Source organism: Nematolebias whitei, chromosome 4 (assembly GCF_014905685.2).
Source record: "Nematolebias whitei isolate Nwh7 chromosome 4, NemWhi1, whole genome shotgun sequence".
NCBI classification, from domain to species: Eukaryota; Metazoa; Chordata; class Actinopteri; order Cyprinodontiformes; family Rivulidae; genus Nematolebias; species Nematolebias whitei.
Window position 1 is genome coordinate 28,519,403 of NC_056501.1, and position 11,615 is coordinate 28,531,017.

Here is an 11,615-nt window from a genome sequence, read left to right on the forward strand (position 1 = left end):
ATATACATATACACATATACATATATATATACATATACACATATATATATATATACATATACACATATATATATATACATATACATATATACATATACATATACACATATACATATATATATACATATACACATATATATATATATACATATACACATATATATATATACATATATACATATACATATATATACATATATACATATACATATATATATATACATATATATATATATACATATATATATATACATACATATATATATATATATAAAGGCTTTAGAAACCCTTTGCACACTCTTACAATGTTCTAAACTAGTGGGTGGCTGTGGCTGAGTGGTTAGAGCAGTCGTGCTCCAATGCAAGAGTTGGGGGTTTGATTCCACCAGCAGTCACATGCCAAAGTGTTGCTGGGCAAGACACTGAACCCCTCATGGCCCCCAATGTGTGTCCCATCAGTGTATGAATGTGATAAAGCTCTGGTTATTCTTTGTGTAGATCTAGTAGAGTGCTGTATGAATGGGTAAATGAGGCACAGATTGTGCTATAAAGTGTTTATCTCGATAAGATAGAAAGGTGCTATATAAGTACAGTCCATTTATCATTTAAACTCTTAAACCTACATCATTTTAACAACATACGTACAGTACTGTATGTAGCTACTAAATGTTACTCACCAGCTCAGCAGAACAGCAGTGGCTCTCGGTTCCTCTCGGTTCTGTTGCTGCAGACCTACCCTGCAACAATGAAGCCCACAATGTTCTAAACTCTTAAACTGGTTAATTTTAACAACAAGCTTATATGTAGCTACTAAATTTTACTCACCAGCTGGCTGAGCAGCAGCGGCTCGGTGCCGCTCCAACTGGTTTCGTTTCGGCAGACCTACCCTGCTGATTCTGGTCGGCTCTCTGGCTCAGGGTAGTGGCGGTGGACTTCAGAAAGAAGCTGGACCTACGGCAGCGCGTCCCGCTCGGAAGTCCTTGTGGGCCAGCTACCAACTTTCAGATTCGCCGTTTGGTCTGGAGGTCCGGTTCTGGTCTGGTTTTGGTCCAGTTCTGTGCAGCCTTTGAGCTCAGAAGCACATTTTTTGGAGGGTGGGAACTTCAGATGATTGGCACAGGACCGGTGGTCCAATTGAGCAAAGAAAAAAAGTCCTGGCAAGCTCTGGAGGGAGCACCCGACCTACGGCGGCACATCCCCCGCTAGGAAGTTCTCATGGGCCAGCTACCAGCTCTCAGGTTCACCAATGGGTCTGGGGGTCCAGTTCTGCTCCGGTTCTTCTCTGTTTTTTCCAACTTTTTCAGAACAGATCAAAACTTTCCAGTATTTCAGCAGAAGTCAACGGGGCTTCTGGGAAATGTAGTCCTTATGAGCGGCGATACAGTGTAGGCCTATTGAGAGAAAACTACAAGTGGTGCTAGTCCGAGGTATTTTAATGTTTCATTAACTTTTAACTGTATAGTATCACATACTGTCCCAATCACAAGTAATATTAAAGTTGACAATCATGTTGTGTCAAATTTATTTTTCCTCGTGTTCAATCTTACTTTGAAAAACCGCGAAACAGCGAGTCCGCGAAAGTCAAACCACGAAGTAGTGATGGACTACTGTATATAAATATATAATCAGAATAATATGACTGTTATCTGATTTATAGAAAGTGACATGCACCCAGAGATTTAAACAGAGTTTATCTTTTAAAGTTGTACTGAATTCTGGTTTGCAGAGGGCACAAAGTCAGCACGTTTACTACTCCTATAACTTTCACAAGTTTCATCTCATGTGAACAGGACGGAGACAGAGGACCCGAGCAGCACTGATTCAAACATGTTTCTAATGCAGCAGAAACTTACTTCTCCTCTCAGCTTTATTTCTGTGCTTTGAAGAATCGGTGTTTAGCTGCATGGGGTTCAGTTTTCCTCACCAGCAGGAATTTCTAACAGAAATATCTTCACTCAGCACTTAAAGCTGCATATCTGCATAATCCCAGCCCATGTCAGCATGCTGCAACACATGGAAAGAAATGCAGTAAATCTGATACTACACTTTTTGTTTTATTCCATTTCTATAACAATCTTTTTTTTTAATCTATTTTTATTTTTAACAAATTTTAAGTCACTGGGAAGAAGTTGTGGACAAATGACGAAGATCTTTTTAGGACAAAATGGCAAACAATTATTAAAATGATTTCAGGGTTTCATGTGTGAAATGTTTGTGATTAGAGCATCAATTTCAGCTACTACCACATCTACTTTATTCTCAATTTTTGTAATAAATAAATAAATAAAAATAGTCAAAGTTATAGCCATTTCTGTGTTTTCTAAGGTCCAATAGCTGTGGCAGCCATTTTGAATGGGGCTTAACCCAAAAGGTAGTTAATTGTAAATGTACATCTAACTATTACTTCCTGAGACTTTCATTAAAATCTGACAACAGGCTCATGAGATATTTTGCTAACACACAAACACAGGCTTAATGTACAAACTCCACCCATGAAGGCCCCCAGCTGGGATTCGATCCAGCAACCTTCTTGCTGTGCGGCGGCAGCTCTATCAGCTGCTCCACCGTCTAACATAACAAAAGAGCAACATGTCTAAGAACTTTCAGGTTCACAAAATTCAACCACAGTTCCTTTATGGCCTCCGAGTTATGGTAACATGTTTGTTTGAAAAATAATAACTACTTTAAGTTAAACTCAGAGAAGACACTTTGTCTGATCATTATTTCATTCCTACTTGAGAAAAAAATTCTAACTTAAGAAGACAACTGTCAAATCATTAATCGGAGATGATTATCCATGCTGGTAATCCTTATTATTCAGCTTATTGTGACAACTTTTGTCATTTTCAGCAGGTTGAACGCGGCAGTGAACAAGCAGAACAAAGCGAGCGGGTCCAGTTTTAACAGCTCTTTAAAAATTAATTTTACAATGTTAGTATTAACATTTTGGCATTTGTGTGGTCAAGTTGTTTAGTATTATTGCTCACCTTCAAAAGGCAAGCATAAATGATTTAGCCTGTGTGCGTATCTGGATTTAATCACGGTTAAAGGATCTTTCCTGATGCAATCACTGACCACTGGTAGTTCTAATGGTTCTTAAATGTTAGGACTGGTAGTTCTAATGGTTCTTAAATGTTAGAACATCATTTTGGGTTAGGTTTAGGGTCAGGGTTAGGCTATAACAAAGTAAGTCAAGCTCTGCTATGAGTAGACAGATGAAACTGTGTTGTATGCTTTTGTCTGTTAGCAAAATCCCATAAACCACTAATAGATTGTACCTCTAGAAATATACAACTGCTGACCTTTTGGAGACGATCCAGTTGAATATGGCAGATCATCATCCTCGCCAAACACAAAAAAGCCATTAACTCTGTCACTTTTACCGACACCAAGCTAAAGTTTGATGAGGTGGTAATTAAGATCCATGTACAACACATACAAAGTACTAGAAGTGTCTTTTTTTCCATTCAACTTTTATTTATACAGGTTAATCCCATTGAGCCACGGGGACTCATTTACAAGAGAGACCTGATTTTAACAAAGAGTGATGACAACAGTGGACAACAAAGACAATAGATCTTCAATCTTGCAATATTAAGTGAGACTGCATCTTTTTAGGGTTTTACCAAAGCAGCTAAATTTCATAATTTTGCAACATAAATTATCTTAATTTATTCCATCTAGGAACACTAGGTCTTTAATTGTGACCTTACACTTACACATTTTGATCCCGGGTTGTCTGACCCGGTTCCTTAGACCCAGTCAAACCCTTCAGGCAGTGGTGGGTTGCACTGATCCCTTCAAATTGTTGTAGCTTGACTGTAGAATGAGCATCCTTGTTGTTTTTAAAAGCACTGTTTGTTACATTAAACTAGTTACCATATATTTAGTTTGAGAAAGTCATTCTTTCTCCAAAACCTTCTGGATTCATCATACATTACACAGTTTGTGCCTTATTTTAATGTTGAATGCACCAGGAATAGTGACTGGGCTCTTTAATCTGATGGACTAAAGGCGTCCTATTCCTTTTCTAGATTTGCTTTGGACCCGTCTTTATTTCTTGGGTCAAGTTATCATTTAATGGCCTCTTAGCGTTCATTCTAACTAATGAGGCACAATAATTACCTTCTTGCCCAAAGGGAGCATCTTGCGCCTCCACTGGGAATTGACAGGTAAGTTTTTTTTTTAATTGTCTGCACCAACCCACACAGTGATGAGAACCAATCACCCCAACCTGCAAAACTATCCATTAATCAACCACCCCAAACCCATTTAGCAACAGCTGTTGCAGGATGCAGAACTTGTGGATGTGACAGCTCTAATTACACAAAGCCATCTAATCTAATTACCTTGCCTATTCTTATACAATGGTCTAACAAGATAAGTTTCACTGCTGTGTTCCAAATGAAATTAGGAATAAAAGCAGTAAAATAACAAGACAAATCAAATCTTGCAAGCTTCTCCTTTGTGTCAAAGCCAAAATCTTTTAACGAGCATGCAGATTAATGCATCCCAAACTCATGCATATTAATGGTGTCATGACGACTGGCACATCCTGACATCTGAGATTTTTTGTCTGAAGTTAAGAAATTTTAAAACTATGTGTACTACCAGTGCAGTAAAATTATAATGGGCCATTTTTGGCATTTCAGAGATAAGCAGCTAAATTTTTGCATGGGCCAGACGTTTTGTAACCAGACTGTTCTGAGGCCAACTTTTGATTTAACAACCTCCTGGTAATTCCAACCATCCATCCATCCATCCTTCCATCCATCCATCCATCCATCCATCCATCCATTCATTATCTTTACCTGCTTCTTCCTTTTTGGGTCATGGGGGTCACTGGTGCCCATGTCCAGCAGTCACTGTGTGAGAGGTGGGGGACACCCTGGACAGGTCCCCAGTCCATCACAGGGACACTTAGAGACAAACAACCATTCACTCTCTCACTCACACCTAGAGACAATTTAGAGTTACCAATCAGCCTAACATGCATGTTTTTGGTCTGTGGGAAGAAACTGGAGTACCCGGAGAAAACCCACGCATACACAAAGAGAATATGCAAACTCCCCCCAGAAAGGCCCGGGGCCAGGATTTGAACCGACGACCTTCTTGCTAAGAGGCAACAGCTCTATCAACTGCTCAACTGTGTTGCCTGGTAATTCTAACCATTTTTAAAATTGATTTAAACTCCTGCTGCCACAAATATATGATATCAACTATACTGTACATATTACAGTATAACCCCATGGCATCCTATAAATAGATGGCACAACTACATTATGCTTGTGTTATGCTATACAATTGTTGTAATTCTACTGATGTCATGTTGGCTATTTAGCATTAGCACATTGACTAATAGTTTGATCATTTAAAAATAATGCGATGTGTATGTTAATATTGTTTTTATTTTGAAAAGCAGGATCTGCTACACATGTCAATTTGAACTTTTTGGACTGGTGATGGCTTACCAGATATATTGTATGTTCTCCTTCCTCCCATCTGATAAGGTACTGAACAATCCTTCAGACCAGATGAATAGGGGTTTATATGCTTTTATAGAGCAAGTGACAAGGGATGTACCATCTCCAAAGCTTGGGTTATACGCTGCAAGATATCAACATATGTGTTCTCGTTGATGTAGCTGCATGATCAAATTTTTGTCTTCTTGTTTAGAAAATTGTGTGTGTATGTGTGTGTGTGTGTGTGTGTGTGTGGGGGGGGGGGGTTAGTTTTTTTTTTTTTCAAAAAGCCACTTTTGCATAACTGTACTCACGGGGTTAAAATAAAAATCAACTTCCACTTGAAGTTCTGAATCTGAGCCTACTTCTTCCACCACTCAATCAAGACCTACATGATCCCATCCCACTTCTGACACCACACGCACTAGGCCATGCAAACTAGGGCTAATTCTAAGTACCAGTAGCTAGCACGACATCAGTAGTGTTGCAACATTAGTGTAGCCTAGCACGAGCCAAGTTATACAATTGTGCATCCAACCTGATGAAGAAAATTGAAATAAAATTTTATGTTGTAGTTGTTTAAATAAACTGCGTGCAACCTACTTACTGTGCCCATAATTGCATGGGATTATCTAGTGTATAGTTTTTTATTAATAAGTTTTGGTTCGTGACTTCGGTAGCACGGTGGCGCAACTGGTAGAGCTGCTGCCTCTCAGTGAGCAGGTCCTTGGTTCAAACCCCGGTCCAGGGGCCTTTCTGGGTGGAGTTTGCATGTTCTCTCCGTGCATGCGTGGGTTTTCTCCGGGTACTCCGGTTTCCTCCCACAGTCCAAAAACATGCATGTTAGGCTGATTGGTAACTCTAAATTGTCCCTAGGTGTGAGTGAGAAAGTGAATGGTTGTTTGTCTCGTTTGTCTCTATGTGGCCCTGTGATGGACTTGCGACCTGTCCAGGGTGTACCCCGCCCCTCGCACAGTGATTGCTGGACATGGGCACCAGCGACCCCCGTGACCCAAAATGGAATAAGCGGGTAAAGATAATGGATGGATGGATGGTTCGTGACTTCACTTGTGAAACACTTTAGATAAACTGGATCATGACCAAAACAATGAGATCTGGGATACAGTGGGTTGAAATTAACTTTGTAGGGCGACTGGGCTCAGCCTTGGAGATAAGGAGGATTTCTGTCACCTAGACTGAGCTCACAGTAGAGCTACTGCTGTGTGTCTCTAACTAGTCTACAACAGTTGCAACACACTGAGACATTATCCTAAGTGAGCAAACATATTCCTGTATTCATGTATTTTTCTTCTTTCGGCTGCTCCCTTCTTCAGGGGTCGCCAGAGCAAACTAACTCGTACAAAGTCTTGGCATTTGTTTCTACGCCGGATGCCCTTCGTGACGCAACCACAGGCCACCAAGCTACCACAGCCCTCTGTGGAGCAGAGAGCTGCCATCTAGGGTGCCCATGGGAGCCGGTGGTGGGGGTTAAGGGTCTTGCTCAAGGGCACAGAGTGGGGCAAATGAGGGTGGTGGCAGGTGTGGGTGCTGCTGGCCTGAAGAAAGCAGCTAATGGGCCAGATCATTGCACTGAGCAATGTCTTTGTTGGCAATTTGTGGTTGTTTCCAATTTTACAAGGTCAGTGACTTCTCACACAGTTTGCCAGGTCACAGTCACAAAAACAATCCATATTTCTGCATCTGTGTTTGGCCCCTGTTCTGAGCTGCATTTGTAGCACTTTGTCAAGTGGTTAAGCTTCTTCATATGACATGGTGACAGACAGTTACTTCCTCTAATCACCTGCTAAATGTTTTCCTCAACCTCCTGCCCTTCCAGACAGCATCCTCACAGGGTTTCTCTGGAAGCTCTGCAACAAACCAGCTGGCAGTTCACAGCGGCATTATTCAAAATTTCTAGTTGGGACAGTTTGTTTTCTCCAATTTGGTAACAGAAAGAACGTCCAGCGATGTCAGCCATAATTTGTATTAAAGTTTGTGTTACATGCAGGTTTTCTGACATTTGTTCCACACAGGAGCTTTAATTGTGCCAGTTGGATGCATTGTAGGTAGAGGCAGGAGTGATATGCGGGCATGTAGGAGGCGAACTCGAGACAAAGACTTTTAATCAGTTAACTAAGGCAAAGATTAAACACACAAAAAGGCAAGATGTGTGCAATTTAAAAGGCAATCTGTTGAAGAGCAGAGCAAGCTAAAGAGGATACTGGTTTTTAACCGATTGACAACAGGTGTGCTAATTACTTATGGAAAAAAAAGGTGTTAAACTAAAAACAAAGACTATGGAAAAGATCAAGGAGGCAATAATATTACAATAAGCAAATACAAAGACCAGAACTAAAAGCCTGTCACACTCAGAGTATGTGTTGTGAATGATATAAGATAATGATAAATTGTGGGTGGGGTAGGTGAAACACCCACACTTGCCCCCACCCTCATTCGCCCCACTCTGGGCCCATGAGCAAGGCCCTTAACCCCCACCATGTGCTCCCTAAACAGGTCTCTCTTGAAAATGAGTTCCCGTGGCTCAATGAGACTACCTGGATAAATAAAGGCTAAATGAAAAAAAAAAAAAAAAAAAAAATGAAAGTTTCACTCAATACCTGTGAAAATGACTACCAGTATGTTAGAACTACTTCTGTGTTAGCTAATGTCAGTTAGTTGTGGCAATCATATTGAATGAGTACTTTTTGACATTTGTTAAAATTAAAATCCATCCATTTGGTTTATGCTTTCTGGACTGTCAAACAGGGTTGACATCAACAGTTATTGATAAATCCATCCATCCATTATCTTTACCCGTTTATTCCATTTTGGGTCACGGGGGTCGCTGGTGCCCATGTCCAGCAATCACTGTGCGAGGGGCGGGGTACACCCTGGACAGGTCGCAAGTCCATCACAGGGTCACATAGAGACAAACGAGACAAACAACCATTCACTCTCTCACTCACACCTAGGGACAATTTAGAGTTACCAATCAGCCTAACATGCATGTTTTTGGTCTGTGGGAGGAAACCGGAGCACCCGGAGAAAACCCATGCATGCACGGAGAGAACATGCAAACTCCACTCAGAAAGGCCCCTGGACCGGGGTTTGAACCAAGGACCTTCTCGCTGAGAGGCAGCAGCTCTACCAGTTGCGCCACCGTGCTGCCCGTTATTGATAAATGTTTGATCAAATATTTTTCTAAATGGTTAACATTTAAAGCATGTATTAGGAATAACTCTCAGCTATGCTAGTACCACACCAAGTTTTAGCTCAATGTCTGTAAAATTGTGTAGCTGTAGCAAGACAGAGTACATGCACGTGAATGAGAGGGAGGTCAGTGGAACAGTGAGGCTACAAGGAGCAGAGGTCACAAAGGTTCAGGACTTCAAAGACTTGGGGTCCACTGTCCAGGAAAATGGGGAGTATGGTAAAGAGGTGAAGAAGAGAGTCCAGGCAGGATGGAGTGGATGGAGAAAAGTTTCAGGAGTGATTTGTGACAAAAAGGTGTCAGCAAAGGTCAAAGGAAAAGTTTACAAGCCAGTGGTGAGACCAGCTATGTTGTATGGTCTGGAGACAGTGGCATGGACAAAAAGACAGGAGACAGAACTGGAAGTGGCGGAAATGAAGATGTTGAGGTTCTCCTTAGGAGTGATGAGGCTGGATAAGATAGGAATGAGATCATCAGAGGTACAGCACAGGTTGAACAACTGGGAGATAAAGTTAGAGAGACCAGACTGAGATGGTTTGGACATGTCCAGAGGAGGGACAGTGGGTATACTGGTAGAAGGATGTTAGAAATGCAGCTGGCAGGAAAAAACAAAGAAGATACATGGATGAAGTTAGAGAGGACATGGAGGAAGTTGAGGACAGAGGATGCAGAGGACAGAGTGAGATGGAGTAGGATGACTCGCTGTGGAGACCCCTGAAAAGAGAAAAGCCAAAAGAAGAAGAAGTCTGTAAAACTGTGTGCATTGTTGTGATTGTTGAGTTTCTAATGCTCAGTTAGCTGGGGCACCCATCTTGAATTGATTCACTGAAAAAGGTAATGCGTTGTATGGACACCTATTGATTACTTTCTGAAAGTTTCATTGAACTCCATTCTGTGTTTCATGAGATATTTTACTAAATGACACACACGTAACGGTATACAGTCCCACAAAATATGAAAACCTATACAATAAATAAATAAATAAACCAAATCCTTAACACATTTTTACAAAAGAAACACTAAATGTGACATCAAACAACTTTTATTCAGCAATTCCTTGATCCTCAGCTCGTGGTAAATTCATTCATAAGTAAATACATACAGATTAAATACAGTAGAAGAAATGCAACAGAAAAATGTCAACGTTTGCCATCAATCATCATGTACTGCCTTATATTTGCTATACATGGCAGGGTTGGGCAGAGCTTTGTAGACATAAATCTGCTTAAATTAATTTCTATAAGGAAGTCCTTTAGTGGAAATCAAGAAGTAGTTGTGAGAAAATGCACACAGCCAAAAATTGGAATATGAACCTCCAACTCTGTGACCTGCTGTAGATTTTTATACGTGTGTGTGTTTTAATCAGCACTTTTTCTTAATTATGTCCATTCCTATTTTATATCTGTTGTATTCTGACCCTGTCCCCGCTCCCTCAGCTTCTATGAAAACACAGCTGGGTCATCCTTCGCATTACGCTTGTTATTCACATTTCTTCATGCTTCATGCCTAAAGGCTTCATTATACTTGAGAGATTACGCTTCGTTCTTTTTTTTCTTTTAGATAAGCGGCATTGTATTTCTCAGAAGCTTGTTTTTATTTCCTTCAGGTTTGTCTCTTGTCACTAGATAACCTTGGCATGTTAAATAGAGCAGCTGTGGCCCCGTCCCTGAACACTGTCAGTGTCTTTTCAGTATTACTTGTCTGTTCTGCCTTCAAAGACATGCCACGACAACACTCAAGACTAGTTGAACCCTGGGAGTAAGTTTCACTGCTGTTGCTTTGCTGCTGCTGAGTGAGTCTCAGCTCTGTCACACATCAGTGTAGATCAGTGAGGCGGTGATTTATATTCATCATTTATCCTGACTTAGAGTCATCATCTTTCTGTTTTCTTGGATAACTGTCCACATTAAAGCGTTCAGATTTTAAAAGCAAGTTCACAAACTGAAACAGGCCGTTCAACGCTACAGAATCTCACAGTTTATTCAGTGTTGGAGGAAAGTGTTCAAATTCACAATCTTTGCAGGAACAGTAGCATAGCACAGACACGCACAACAACAAATTCTTATCGAACATTAATTATCAGTAGAAGCTATTTAAAGGACCATGAACCCAGCCTCCATGACATTGCTTTTTTTTTTGTTTGGGGGGGTTACAGTTGTACAACATTTAGCCATCGCAACTTGGGGCTCCTGCACTCACAAGTGAGATGCAAGAACTGGTTCTGAGAAAGAACCTCAAACTGCAGGTGTTGCACCTGTTTCAGTATTAAAGTGAGGGTTTGGATCTTTAGAAGTGGGGTTCTGTTTGAAGGTTATAAACAATTATTATCTTACCTGTTGTAGATACCTCTTTGAATGACCCGAGTTTTCAAAACTAAAGTTTAATTCTGACTTGATTAACAAGTTATTGCCGTAATAATTATATAACTGAAAGCTAATATTCTTAAAGGATCTTAAAACCTTTTATCAATCTTGAATAGTTTGTCGTGCAAACTCTGAGTATGTGTTGTTAATAAGTCTCAGATACTAGCATCTCAAATTTGAGGTAAATATCTGTAAACATGAGACAGAGTCTTTTTTTTTTTTGTGTTGGTTAATGTTAATAAGCTGTGGTGGCCATCTTGAATTAAGTTAATGCTATAATAAAAACGAGCAGTAGATTTATATCAAATTAATAGTTTTTCTGTCAGGATTTGTTGGACAGGAACGAACCCAGTAGTGCAGACAGGACTCAACTCGGCAGATTACAAAAATAAGTATTTTAATAGTAAATAAAGAGCAAAATAACAGCTGACGTGGCAGCAAAACTTACAAATAGATGGAAGGCTCAGAGGGAAACTCAGGGAGCTCAGGGGAGACGCAGGAGAACGCAGGAGAACACAGGAGAACGCAGAGGCCCAACGAATACGACCCGACGAGGAACAAGACAGAACAGACAGCTTT